This window comes from Polistes fuscatus, unplaced genomic scaffold (genome assembly GCF_010416935.1).
Source record: "Polistes fuscatus isolate 324 unplaced genomic scaffold, CU_Pfus_HIC Scaffold5, whole genome shotgun sequence".
NCBI classification, from domain to species: domain Eukaryota; kingdom Metazoa; phylum Arthropoda; class Insecta; order Hymenoptera; family Vespidae; genus Polistes; species Polistes fuscatus.
The window spans coordinates 9005937-9021804 of record NW_025113129.1 but is presented as its reverse complement, the minus strand read 5'-3'; the positions used below and the strand labels follow the sequence as shown (position 1 = coordinate 9021804).

The following is a 15868-nucleotide window of genomic DNA, read 5'->3' as shown; positions in this document are numbered from 1 at the left end:
CCAATGCGTTATATTATCTCAATGTCGTAGGAGAGACCATGACTTTTTAACGAACCCTAAGGAATCTTTGGATCGTCGTTTCGTTCCACATATGCACCGGCTGTGTTACTGCTGTTAGTGCTGTTACTGCTGCTGCTGCTGCTGCTGCTGTTGCTATTGCCGTTGCAAGAAGATAAAGAAAGAGAAAAGAATTACTTGGCTTGCAAACGAATGGAAGGAGGAGAAACGATAACGTGGTTGCCAAGCTCTCTTTCTCTCATTCTTGCTTTCTCATACGTATGTTTACAAATGTGTTCCGAGTACCGAGAACTTAAAACTTTCTTTCTCTTTCTCTTTCTTTCTTTGTTGAAAAAAAAGAAAAGAAGAAAAAAATACCTTCGAAAGTGTTCTCCTTAGGGTCGAGTACTTGGAATTATAAAGTTAAACAAGGAATAATTTAAACGATGAAATCATCTTCGCTAGAAAGTAGTTCTATTATAAAATATAATTAATTTAATAATGTTATGTATATTGAGACTCTCTGATGATTTGATTATTTGCAGGATAATTAAACGTTTCGTTTTGCGCAATTATATTTTTATAATTTTTATTAATTATAATCGTTTAGAGGAGTTTTGCTGTGAAGCTAAGTAAAAACATTAACATTATTATTATTATGATTATTATTATTATTATTATTATTATTTAATAAAAGGATTATTCCCTCAGTAATCCCTGCTTATCGCAAGAGGCGACTAAAAGGGAAAGAAATAGAAATTTTGTTGTTATAATTAAATAAATTTAGTAATAATATTAAACTTATATGCACCAGTAATTGTGACATTGAACTAATAATTAGTGGACTAATATATTATAGATTAAGCATATGGATTATAATATAATATATACTTATAGTAATTATTTAATAATTAATAATTCAAATAATTAATAATATTTATATACTTTGTTTTTTCCGTCCAAGATTATTATTAAAATCAAAAAGAAAGATAAAGAGAAAGAATAAGGGCATTTATCATTAGAAATAAAGATTTGACGTTTGGCATGCCACAAGGATGCTAATATTCAACACGGGAATCCTATTGTCTTCTCAATAAGCCTTAACTTCGCGAGTCTCCATTGTATTTCGAGGTATTATTTATCACGCGACAAGCACACCCATGAAAAAAAAATAAACGAAGAAATAAAAGAAAATAGAAAAGGAAAGAAAGAAAAAGAGAAATAAGAAACAGGAATATGGTGGTGAAATGTATTCAGAGACACAGGAAAACGTCAAGAGAAGCAATTTCGTTCTCGTAGAAGGAAAGCGTGACCCAGGCAAGAGCCACGGAACGAGCATAAAACTGCAAGTGTAAATCCCATAGTGGTTTCTACAACTCCCATTACGGAACCCTAGCTCTTGGACCACAAAGATCCATCTGAATGAACGATGAACGAGAATAAAATTTAAATGTTAATATAAATATATGTATGCATAATAGAATTTTTCTTAAAATCATGCGCGCATGTGCGTTGTGTTTTTTTGTATATCGTTTTTTTTTTTCTTCTTTTAAAGAAATAACGTTGCACGAAATAATGCACGTTGTCGTATGTTCGCAATTTTACGCGAAATGAAAAAGTAAAACACGATGGTCGGACTTTTTTTCGAGCGAGCTATTTTTTTCTTTTTCCAAGTGTTTTTTAGGACAAGAGAAAGATGTTTAATTAAACTTTAGAAACTCGTAGGACTCAAAGGTTTAGCGTGACTAAAAGATTCATTTCTTTTTCTTTTTTTTTTTTTGAAGTTATACTTTTTTCTTTTTTTATAGTCTTAACAAAGAGAGAGAGAGAGAAAAAAAAAGAGGTGCGCCATTTTTTAAGAAAGATAAAACTACTGACCTGACACATTCGTGTTACTCACGCGATCCCAGTTTCGGATTTAATTAATCGTATCCCCATCGTCTATAAATTTGTCACGAATTCGAAATCAACATTAACGTACGATTCTAACTTTCGTTTGTAAGTGAAGGAAAAAAAAAAGGAAATCTTTTGTATTAAAAATCATTTTCCATTTTCGTTCAAAATCAAAAAATATTTCGTTGGAACGCGAATGATCGTCACGTCGCATAGATCTTTAAAAGAATGTCTCATTGAGAACGTATGTCTCATTGATAAAATATCTTAAATTTAATACAAGATAAGAATAATCATTTGGATGCGTCATCCGAACAAACTGAACAAATAATCTCTTTCTCTATCTCATTTCTTGCTCTTTATTTATTTGTAACAAATGATGACCGATTGACTCGCATCTTTTCTATGACACAAATTCCACGGTGGCATGTGCTTGACACGCGGATTACTGTTAGTTCTATTCGTTTATATAACACGATGAAAGATCTAACGATGAATCGATATAACATTAGACTGCATTACGTTCATTGAAAAATCAATGTGTGTGTGTGTGTGTGTGTTTATCATGTTTTTACAAATTGAATATTAACAAATAATATATCGCAAACAAAAAAGTAAAATTTTATTAATATAAAAATACTTTATCGTTATTAATTATTTGCACTCGAGAGGTTACTCTCGATCACCACTCGGTTTAACACGATAATAATTCGAGTGGTAATGATGTTTATCTAGATTATATTTGAACAATATCGCTTCATGAATGTTTTCAACAATACATGTGTATAAAGAAATGTACTGTGTCTAATATGTATAAGAGATATGAAAAATTCTGAGTCTAACATACTGTAATAGAATGAGAAGCTACATTATATGCAAACGGAAGTTAAGAAGGATTGCAAGGTTTGCTCTGAACGAATAAAGCCAGATAAAAGACACCAAAACACATATTACTGTTATACTTGGCCCAAAAAACCGAGGGATACAACTTGGAGATTGCTTTATAAAATACCACGCAAAATGATAATACAGAGCTTAATGTTTAACAAATGTTCTTCTCTGAAATATAAAAATATATAAAACGTTAAATTGTGTGTTAAATCATTTCAAAATAACTGTAAGAAATTCCACCAAAAAAAGACCTTAAGTGCAAAGGGTTAAATGATATGGATATGTATAAAAACAAAACAAAAATTATTATATTGCAAGAACGTTATAAAAAGAAGAATAAAAAACGAAGAAAAAATAATTGAAAAATATCTAATATCGTATTACGTGACTACATCTTAATCGGTTTGCATCAAAACTGACATAATCGTTTATGATCAGTAAGCCTTTCTAGTTTAAAACTAAACTGTGTATAAACGGATAGGTATATAGGAAACACACCTATGTGTAATAAATATATATGCATAAATATGTATTAACGTATATATATATATATATATATATATATATATATATATAGGAAGAAATAACGTCTTAACTCGCACGATTTCGCTCGAGGCAAAAAAAGTAGCGATTAATCAAAGCTTCTCCTCCTCCTCTTCCTCCTCCTCCTCCCATCGTAGTATACTTCGAAACAGTAGATATAAAAAAAAGAGGAGGGCGAGGTGAGAGGGTGGGAATGAAGAGGGAAGGATAAAGATCCTTATGGCGTTTCCCATGAAAGTGAAAGGGATGACTTCGTTCCAAACCACACACGCTCGCGCGCGCGCACACATGCACATGCACATGTGCACCATGATATCATATATATAATAGTTAGACTTTCGCGGAATACCAAAGACGCTTTTAACCGATTAATACCCTGATGAATATGAAATTTCACGCCATACAACAAGACCAGACACGTGAAGAAGAGCAAGAGAAGGAAAATGAGAGAAAAAGAGAATGAGAATAAATCGATCAAACGATCCATACAAGGTGTTTCAGAATTGAATATCATGTTTTTTCTGATATGCTGTTAAGATTATTTATTAATGATAGAAGTACTAGTAATTTTAGGTTGAAATATTTTCTATCAAATCAGTTCAAAAAATTAAATATAATATATCTATAATAAATTTTAATATAATACAATTTTGTATTTAATTAATTTTTCATATTAATTTTTCATTAATTCAATTTTTTAATTTTCATTAATTCATCATAAATTTTTCATTAATTCTAAAACTACTAATAATTGATGTATAATATATGTACCTATTTCTATAAAACCAGTTAGAATCGTGTTACATTTAACATATGTAATAATATACTTATGTATTATAATATTTAAAATATATTAAAATCTATTATATTAAACGAAGGTAAAGGTGAATACAAATTTATAGATTTAAAAAATTTCAATTGTGTAAATAATGAAATGAAAATAATTATTATAAAAATTTATCAACTACAAAGTCATCAATTTTATGTATAATTTTTAAATAAAATTACTAATTCACGTATTTTGACATGCTATTATTATGTATGATTTAAAAATGAAATAATAGTCATTCTGAAACACGTTGTACAAGATAGAAACTGTTATCTTGAAGGCACACACGTCAGAACTACCTCCGATCCGTGATAATCAAGTCAAACAAGTGTCGCGACGAGAATCCCAAAGAAAGAGTTGATAGTATTCTCCCTCTTTCTTCTTCCCATTCTCTTCCAATTTTTTTTTCTCTTTGTCTTCTTTTTTTAACATTTCTGTCTTCTTCGAAAAAAAGGCACCCAAAGAGTGAAAGAAAAAGAAAAAGAAAAAGAAGAAGAAGAAGAAGAAGAAACTCGTATCTCTTAACACAAGTTGGTGTATGTAAGTACACGCGTGTATAAATGTGTTTGTAAACCCCTCTTTCCTGTGTTTGTGTATGTGTATGCGTTCGTCGCCGGTATACACACAGCATTTTTCATTCGACTGTAAACCATGGATAGTCTCCTCATGGGGGAACGACATTTTTTTCTCCGGATTTATCTTTTACTCCGTGCATGTGCATGCATTCCTCTCAGAACACGAATCTTGTATTATCATCGAAGAGTATGTCACTTTTGATAATGCAAAAAATGTTTGAAAGAAAAAAAAATAAGTTCAAACCGAAGTTAGTCAAAAAAGAAAATATTAGAACTGATAAACATTGTAATCAATGTACATTGTAATTAGAAGTACTACAATTTTATATTTAACAAAAAATATTTAAAATCTAATATAATATATAATTGAACAATATTTTTTTAATATTTTATATTTAATTGTAAATAAATAAAAATAAATTTCAAAAATTTAATGTTACTACAATTTTACTGATGAAACAAAAAAAAAGAACAAAAAATACTATTAAATACTATATTTATTCGAACACACACTTTTTTTGTTCCGTCTAAATAAGCAAAAACTGTTACTTATTTACATTAACAATTCCAACAATACTCATTGATCAATCTAACATTTTACTTAACACTCTAATCAAGATTAGATGTAAATCAATGAACGATACACATTCTACCAGTCCAGAGTTATTTGTAATTATCACGCATGTATTAAAAATCATGACTTTTTCCTCGATAGTAATAAAAACAACCAGTTTACCTGTTACATTATTTACAAGAATAAAGAATGTATATCTACTGTTAGTGAACGTTCATGAATACCATGCTTCTAGCCTTGCTTGGCAAATGAATTCTTTCCTTCCCTCCCGGCCCACCTTCCACCCTCTTTCTGAGTCCTTCAACCCTTTCTCTCTCTCTCTCTCTCTCTTATATTCTAGATAAGATCACGCTCGGCAAGTGTTACCAACACGCATTAACGTAATGAAAGATCTCTGAAACGAACCTCCCTCTTTTTTCTTTGCTGTCTTTCTCACTAGCTATCATCACCAAGAATTTTATCATAAAAAAAAAGACAAAAAATTTTCGAGTTATTTCTTCTCAAAATATGTCAATGTCAACTCTAAATTTAACGGTTTATTTATTGATTATTTGTACCATAATTTTGATCAAATAACTAGTCCTTAACAGAATTTGTTTTTTGAATAAATTCACAATGCTAATGTAAAAAAATAATTATAAATTTATCAAAATGGTAATTAAAATACTAACAGTGTTGTATATTAATCGACTTAATGATATTCTAATTTTTATTATAAAAATTTGACCGTTATTAAAAATATTTCACACGGAATTGTCGCATTTTATAATAAGGTCACTTTTTAATTTGAAGAATTAGTAGGAAGTTTTCTGGGATACTTTCGTATAATAGCATAAGCATGGTAGATGAATACATATGTAAAAGTATACCTACTTCTTGAGAAAGTTTCATTCATGATTCGAAACGATCACGCGTCTGGCAGTTAATCAGAGTGTCTCTTAACATGTGATTTGACGCACATCACGCTTCGTGCTTGGCACAAATGGGAAGGGTGTCTCATCTTCTTGAGAAGGAAATATAGACAGAGAAAAGGAGAGAAAAAGAGAGAGAGAGAAAGGACCAAGAAATACACAACACTCGGTGTTCTATACTCTTATTGCCACTCTTACTAATTAAGTATAAATTGCTTCTTGTCTGCGTAGTTTGGTTAAAAGACTTACACCGCGTTTAACCATAAGCATTACCGCAAGTAACTTAACGTAGACTCTTTTAAAATAACAAACAAATATTCTGACAATATCGTTAATCGAATACGAACAATACTCGCATAAGTTCTTAAGCTGACAGATATGTAGAATAATTAAGGAAAAAAAAAAAAATAAAAATAGGTCAAAAGTTAGCATCTCCAGAAAGAAGAAATTTGATTAGAAAAAAAACAGGAAAGTAATGCGACTCGGACTGGTAAAAAGAAAACAATTCAGCAATGTTCATGAACACGATTGAAATATCGATATACGCGTTATCGTAGTTTAAGCTGATTGAAACGTTTTTTCAATCTAACAATTTGAATATCAAAGATGCAACACGCAACTACGATCGACCGATTATTGGTAAAGTCAATGAAATTTTGCAAAAAATAAAAATTAAGCAAAATAGATATATTAAACGGTAATCAACTGAAGATATCTAATACGAATCGGTTTGAAATTATTTCCAGATAATTGGATAGTACTCTATAATAGTACTCTTGTCTCTTGTGCATTTTTGAAATTCCATCATTGCTATTAAATACTATTATTTATTTGCTTATTTATTTATTCGTAACTCTCTCATGAATTTCTCTTTCTCATTTGGTACGTGACAGACTTTGCATAGCCGCATTCAATGAGCATCTCATTCGTATGATTCATTATGGATATCATCAGAATGGATCGAACGATCCATCGGATACGATATTCACGTGGGTGGTCCAAGGCCAAATCAACACACTACTGCCGCTGCAACATGCCATCATCGTTGCGTTTCTTCTTCTCTTCTTCTTCTTCTTCTGATTATATTTTCCTTTGCCCTTTTTTTTTGTTTTTTATTCCTAGTAATTTTAATCCTAGGATTAATCAAATCCCTCCCCACATCTTATTCCATTCTAACGGACAAAAGAGCTCTCTGATTCACGATAAAAGTTAAGATCAACGTTCCCCTAACAAATATCAATGCGGCTAATCATTAAAACATACCATGAAACGGTTTTATATTACAATTTGAAATTCTTTAATCAATTTTCATTATTTTTCTTTATTTCAATTTACGATCTCTCGTTATTATTATTATTATTATTTAAAATAACAAGCGTGGATTTATCTTTGTTATATAATAAATGACTCTTATTCATAGATCCAATATTATTAATTAGTATTTCAAATGAACGTTTAAATATTACTAATAAATATAAATATATTACTTATCTTGTTTATTACCATTATTATTAATATTTATATATATTGATCAAAAAAAATGTTAAAAAATCAACTGCAAATAATTCACATCAGATAAATTTAAAATCATTTTCATCAACGCGCTTTATGATAAATTCATTAAAAGAATATTCAAAATGCAATTGATTTTTTTATATTCAAAATAAACGAGTTAATCTTTTTTATTTATTGTTCACGATTAAAAAGTAAATGTTTCTTCGAAAAGATCATTAATACACGCACAATATATGTATCATATATTCTAATATCCAAAAACTAAAATTTCAACGAGTTTATTCTTTGATCTCAAATCAAAGAAGACGAGAGAACCACAATTTATTCGCTTCTCCGCTTTCTCCAGACTCTCTACCTATTTTTCTCTCTCTCTCTCTTTTTCTTTATCTTTGTCTTTTTCTGTCTCCAAGTCCTGTCGAAGGTCATCTCAGGAAAGTCGGTCGCGAACGACCTTAATTCGCGTAAATGAAAACTTTAAAGGCACCAACGTGACGCTTCCTATTCAGAGAAAAACATCTGCTACGTTTTTACTATAACTAATTTCTTTATAATTTCTCTAACTCATAAAACAAATACACACACACGCACACTCACACAAGTTTACTCAAATATATATATACATTCATTCTAAATAATTAGAAATATTTTTCTAACAACACTTCTGTACTCTTTTTTTCGTAATATCAATATAAATATAATAATAAATAATTTTATTTGTAAATTAAAATATTATTATTTATCAATAGGCATCCATGCCTAAGGGTTTATGAATTAATACAAAAGTTATAATATATAAAATTGAAATAATATTTCAATTTTAAAGTAAAAGTTTTTTTTTTAAACATAAATACGAAGCTACATTAGAATATTTTAATTCATGATTAAAATTTTGTTATTAAATTATAAACACAATAAGAAATTAAATAAATACATAAGCTTTTTACATACGCAAAAATGTTCTTTTTAATTTAAACAAAAATCTGAAGAGTTGTTATAGTACAAATAGAAGTTATTATTTTAAAAAGTAAAGTTACAAAACAAAGATAAGGAATTAAAAAAGTGAAAACGGGAAGACTCCGTAGCGTGTCGGATTGAATCATTTTTCTTGTTTTTCTACTTTGTTTCTTCCTCTCTCTAATAACGTATAATCGTATTTATAGAAGAACGAAGAAACGGAAAAGACGTTTGAAGAACGAAGGGGGAGGAAACCTACGTGTTCCTCGTACTTGGTAAATTAATAACTGTCAGGGAAAGCGATGAAAGTGAGACGACGTCGGTGATAGCAGCCGATTATCGTCGCCATACTTTCAACGAACCCATGGATTCGTCAAGGGCGTCATGATAACGCACAAAGAAGAAGAAAAAAACGGGGCGGACGAGGAAAAAAAAGCAACAATATCGTTAAATTTCATTCATTATTCCGTTATCGTGTATCAGTGTATAAATAATGCCTTATCATATGAAAAGAATTAATCACTATTGCTATTTTCATTGTCTATAGGATCATTAATACGATCTTATGATTACCAACGAAATATTAAATAAAATACGTTCCTTTAATAAAACGAATAATAAAAAAGAAAAAAAAATAATCGTGAATATTCTTTCTATCAAATTTTATTATTGGCTAAATTTTACAAATTTTTTTTACTATATTTTTTCTTTTTATTTATTCCAATCAATCGAAATTGCTTTAATCAATCAAATCTCAAATAATATTACTTTATAGTAATTAAACAAAATATATCAAAATGTTGCTAACATATGGATTAATAACATATATTAGAATTTGTAACTTTTAATTTTTGGTATTAAATATTTTTGTTTTGTTCTTCTTTTTGCAGAGACTTTAAATCAATTATCGCGAGATAACGAAAAGCTTAAAAACAGTTCTTATCAATAAAAAGATCACAAATTTTTGTTATCAACAATATCCCATTCTTATCACATTCGTTCAAAAACTGAATAGACTCTAGTTTATAGAAAAAAAAAAAAATCCTACGATCTATGAAAGAACGATTCGACAACGATCATTTTTCATAGCTGCAACGCTTTACGGAAATTATTCTTTATATTCCTTCAAAGCTTCTACGACAACGACCATAACGACAACGACGACGACGACGACGACGACGTTCTAACAGGTTCCGCACGATTAATCTCAGGGCCCCCATGAAGGAATTTCCTATCTACATTTTCAATAAATGAAAAGCTATTGGCTGCGCGATGCTAACAAATGGCTACTGATAATCCGTCGATATTTATAACGAGCTACTCCTCCTCGTTTGTTCGGTTGAATTTAAAAAAAAAAAAAAAAAAAAAGAAAAAAAAAAAACAAGAAAAAACAATTAATTACCAATTAAATGAAAAATAATAATTAATAAAAAACATATACGTATATAATAAATGATTAAATTAAAAGATAAGCTGATGTGTTATTTGTGTCAAATCGGTATTTAATTAATTATCAGCATGATCAATAAATGATAGAGATATTGGAAAATATTTTCTAACGGATTTATTAAAAAAAAAATTAATTGATACAAATCACTATAATCGAAAGAAAATAAAAATAAAAAGAAAATTAATATCGGAGAAGACTTATCCTTGTTTTATTGAATGATTGAATAGAACCATCTATTGAAATATATAAAAAAAAAATTAACAGACAGATGGATGAAGAGAGAGAGAAAGAAAAAACAGAAGATACTGATCTTCCTTCAGTTCCATTCGTTCTCATTAAATCGAACAGATAGATAGGTCTGACAGATGGTATCAACTTCGAATAACAAAAAAGAAAAAAAAAATCTACCATCTCGAGCTCAAACTCGACAATTAATTGTAACTCATAGAAAATATTGAACTTTATTTCTATTAACCCTGAACAACCCGGTCACCTTTCCTAACAAATTCGTTGCCTAAGAAGTTTACTTCAAAAAAAAAAAAGAAAAATAAAAAAACAAATTAATCTTGATAAACGATTCGGAGAAATTTTGTTTTAAAAAATTATGAATTAAAATAAAAAAAAAACAAATAAAAAACGATAAATATTTTTTTATTACTTTTTATATACTTTTTTAAATTGATTACTTTCCAAGATTGTTTTCTCTTCATAGAGAAGGAAAGCAAGAAAACATCATCATCATCATCATCATCATCATGTGTGGGTGATGCTAGCTAACGTTAAAAGCTTTGGACCTTGATGGGGCTTGGCAACAATGGCAACCATGGGTTACGAAGAGGACTGCTGTGGTAAAGGCTGCAGTCTTCTTTCACTCGAGGTGAACGAACACGCGAATGCAAAAGAGTTCTGGTGTTGTTGTTACTCCTACTGCTCCTCTTGCACTCTACTCTTTCTTTATGTCTATGTTTCTTACTCTTTCTTTTCATAGTCCTTGAACTAGGGTTAAAGGTAGTTTGAAGAAATGAAAAAGAAAGAAAGAGATGCACCAACATCATCGAGTAAGATAACGACGATACGGTGTTTATTTCTTGTTCTTTTTTTTTTTTTTAAATAAATCAAACCACTCGTAAGAATCACCTTTTTTAAATCTTTTCTATGCACCTTCGACCAACGAGTAGTAGTAGTAACCTGTTTGTTTTCGTTGGCCTTTCCGATGGCCTTGAACTTGACAACCTAAACCTTTTCTTTCTTTTTTTTTTTTTGACCATGACGTTGCAAGAATATCTCTACCAACTTGTTAGGATCAAAATCTTTTACGTCTACCAACTGATACTTTCTAATATATATTATCTCTCTAATATATTATTAATAAATTATATTTAGAATTATTTACAAAAGTATCAATACGATGTATTATAATAATTCATTCGGTTACTCTTTTTAAACAACAAAATTTATTATTTTTAACGAAACAGTATCCGTTATTTTTGTTGACTTTAATTCATCTTTCATGCAATTGACGATCAGATTTAATGAATTTAAAATCAAATAAATTTCTACATCTAATATATTATAGCCTTTTTGCGCAATAATGCATAATAATAATTCAATTAATTGAATCAAAATATGAAAAAAATAAAAAAAGACTTGTTTCATCTGTTGCATTGAAATATTTCATGAACAGAAAACTTTATACTCGAACAACCTAATAAATTAGACAAAGATAATAATTTTTCTTTTTGATTATCCATAAACATTTATATCGGAGACAACAAAAAAAAAAAGTAAAGAAAAGGATAATTGATTAAAGATGCTTATCGCGATCGATCAATTACTTCCTTCGTTTACTACTTTCAGAATTAATCTAATAAACTTCTTCATCTCTAACATAATTTACGTTCTTTCTAGAATATCAATTTGCTAACGAAGAAGAATATAATGAAAAAATAAGAATAATAATAAAAAGACCGTTTTCATTAACGAGAACATCGTGATCGTTTAAAACGAAACTTACTCTCTCCCCATACCATGGTTTGTTATTTTTTTAATTTTATTTTACGATGCATTCGAAGAGTCTCCGCAAGTAAAATAAGAAAATAAAAAGGAAAGCAAAAAAAAAGAAAAATTAAAAACAAGTTAAAAAGTTATCTGTAATAATGCGTGACTCACGAGTTCCACAAGATCCATTCATTTATCTCGTCTCGGCAATCCTCTCGAAGAAATAAACGAAAGGCTAAGTGCGAAGAGTATGCTCGATTCAACCCTTTTCTACGATTAGGAACACTTATATAAATCTTCCCTCTCTCTCTTTTTTGTTATTTTTTTAAAATAAAACTTCTTTTGTAAAAGTATCGACAATTTTCTAAGCGAAACGAAAAATGACAAATTTTTAGGAAAATTAAATAAATATTTAAAGTACTTTTATATGCGAGTACAGATGATTCTTTGAATAATTTTAATTTTCGAGATATGGTGTAAATGTGCTGGAAAAAAAATTATAAATAATATCTAACGACTCGCGATAAAATCATCAACATAAAACGAAAAGAACGTGCGTGGCTTCCAAGATGAAACTTTCATGAAACTTCCATAAAAATACATTTGTTTAAAAATAACATATCTATTAATATATCTCGAATATTAAACAATTACGATCTGATATTTTTATTAAATGAAAATTTTTAACTCTAAGTCATTATTGGTCAGGAACATTAAAAGAAATGTATTTTAATTAAAACAATCCTAAATAATAATAGAATACATTAGATTATTGGACATACCTTAAATGATTATTAATTAATCGAAAATAATGTTAATTGTAGTCCAGAAGCACGGAGAATAGATTGAACGTACTATCCTCTTCAAAATCAAACGATAAACTGAGTCGTTTGTCCTCTGTGAAAGTTCTTCTATTAAAAGTTATTTATACGACTTTCTCAATATCATTTTCGTTATACATACATGTGTAACCTTCGAAAAGTGACATAAATAAAATTAGATAAAAGAACTTTCACAGAGGACTAACGACTCAGTTTATTGTTTGATTTCGAAGAGGATGGTACGTTGAACTTATTCTTTGCGTTCTGGACTACAATTAACATTATTTTCGATTAATTAACAATCATTTAAGGTATGTCCAATATTCTAATGTATTCTACTTATATTTTAGATTATTCAAACACATATACATTGATTAAACATTACACATACCTATTAACATACATAATTTCTATTAGACAAATATTTTACCGTTGAATTCATCACTGCGCAGAGGAACGTTAAAACAAATATACTTTAGTTTAAACGATTATACAAAAATTTACAAGAATGCGAAAAAAAAAGCGCGGAATGTTATAATTTTTAATTCTATTCATTTTGAATATTATGTGCGTTATACCATATGCAACTTTCGGCAAGTCGTATAAACAATTAGAATTTTGATTGACTTTCATAAACGTGCCAGTCTAACGGTGGATTTCGAAGAGAACTTATATTCCGTGCTTTTGGACTACAATATACATTTTTTCGATTAATTAATAATCATTTAAGGTGTGTCGACACTGTTACAATTAATATACGTCACATTCTCATTCATCCTTCTATACAAAAAAAACGCATCTCGCTATAATTATCGATTGACGTATCTCATACATACACACATACACACACAACTAACACTAGACTTTCTATAATTTCATTCAGGTGTCGATCAACTATGGATTCTATTTCACTATCTCTTTTCCTCTCTTCACATATCGTTTAATATATTATAAAAATATTTAATAAATAAATGTATATATTTTTAATTAAAATGAAATATAAATGTCACATTTTTAACGCGAGTAATATATAATAATTTGATCTAATAATAAAACAACAACAACAAAATGTTAGATAAAAAATATATTAGACGAATAAATCGACTTATGTAATATTACTTTGGTAGTTAACGCGTTAAATTGAACTTCTTAATGCATTATTATTATTATTATTATTATTTGCATACGTAGTTTAGAAAGAGAGAGAGAGAGTAGAAACTATGTTCCTATCGAAGTTTCAAAAGTACGATCGAACGTTAAGATCTTGAGCACGCTCGAACGCTCACAGGAGAAAACGTGAAATGACAAGGCATTGTGCAATTCCATAAAGTTACTACCAACTACGATCAGACATTCCTCGCCATTCTATCACGAAAATAAAAGAAAGTAAAATGCAATGGTCATATTATCATGATGCATCGTTAAGTCATTTATCAAGAAATAAAAAAGAAAAGTACATATTTCTCATGTCAATGAATCCAACATTCCTGTATTCATACGACAAATATTTTTAATTAGTAATTATCATTTAACACAAACAATACAAATAATGATGATAATAATAATAATAATAATTAATAAAATTATAATATTCAGACAATATGACATCCAAAAATTTCTACAACTATTACAATATTTAAATATCAACCGTATAAACGTTTCAGAATTATATTTTCAACTTACTAAATTAATAACAATATAATAATAATAATAATATAATAAATAGCGAGGATTATAGGAATCTAATTAAACGATAATTTATTGTTAAATGTAAATAATTAAAATAAAATAAAATGTGTATGAAAATGATATAAAATTAACTTGCATATATTATATTGGTTGATCTGAATATTAATTAAACCACGTCTCGCACATTTTGTAGGGCATCGTACGGTTGACTGCACTTGTCTTCTCGAATAATGTCTATGTTTATTGCGATATTGATTCGTTAGTTGCGTTGTCGCATTACCAACAAGAATACAATAACGTTTTTAAGAAAGGCATAGTAATCTAAAAGCGATATCTTCTGTCCCACTAAATACTCGATTGCTGTTACTTCTTCTTCCTCGACTTTAACCGGTAAACAAACGATACGGGAGATATTTTTTTTCTTTTTTTACGTTTCATTGTTCACTGCTATCAACTAACGAAAGAAAAATTCTATAATTTTTATCTTCTTCTTTCTGTCGTATTATTTATGATAATTATCGCGTATTATTCGAGCGTTATCGTTTGGACCATAATTAAATATATATATATATATATAAAATTGTTCATTTTCGATGATCTCCTTAAAAATAATATAAAATTGATTGGAAGATTTTAATTTTTAACAAAATAAATAAAATGTCAATTTTATATCCACACGATTATATTTCGTTTCTGCATTTATTTTTGTTTTCTTTGTTAACAACTTTTTTTCTAACAGCTTATTTAATAATTAGTTAGTATAATAAATATTATTTAATTATTGCTTAAATTTATAATTCCAATATAATAATAATTTGTCGAAATTAAAATTTAAATATTTTTTATTATTTAAATATTTTTAATAATTGTTTTGATATATATATATCACGAAAAATTATGGAACTTATATCATATTTAAATAATTTATAATCACTTAGAAAGGGTTGATATAAAATTTTTACATAACTCGACCTATTTGTCAATACACCATAAAAAAAATAAAATATTATTAAAAGACTTGCGAAATGTACGAAGCGAGGATTTTTTTGTACAATTCGAAGACGAGATTATCGAATAATAATTTAAGGTTACGTTTCTCTTTTAAGCTTTCCCGTTAAACGACACATAGATGATATCATCCTTCCAATACTCCAAATATTCGTTCAACTACACATACGTCAATATTCTCGGCCTACGTGACATCATCGATCTACATAGAACAAAGATA

At 28.5% G+C, this 15868-nt stretch overlaps 1 protein-coding gene across 1 annotated transcript in view; it reads right to left on the bottom strand.

Moving 5' to 3' along the window:
• The window catches only part of LOC122522612 (protein amalgam-like), a 70365-nt gene that overhangs the window by 36047 nt on the left and 18450 nt on the right, over positions 1–15868 (bottom strand). The gene's annotated exons all lie outside the window — the stretch shown is intronic.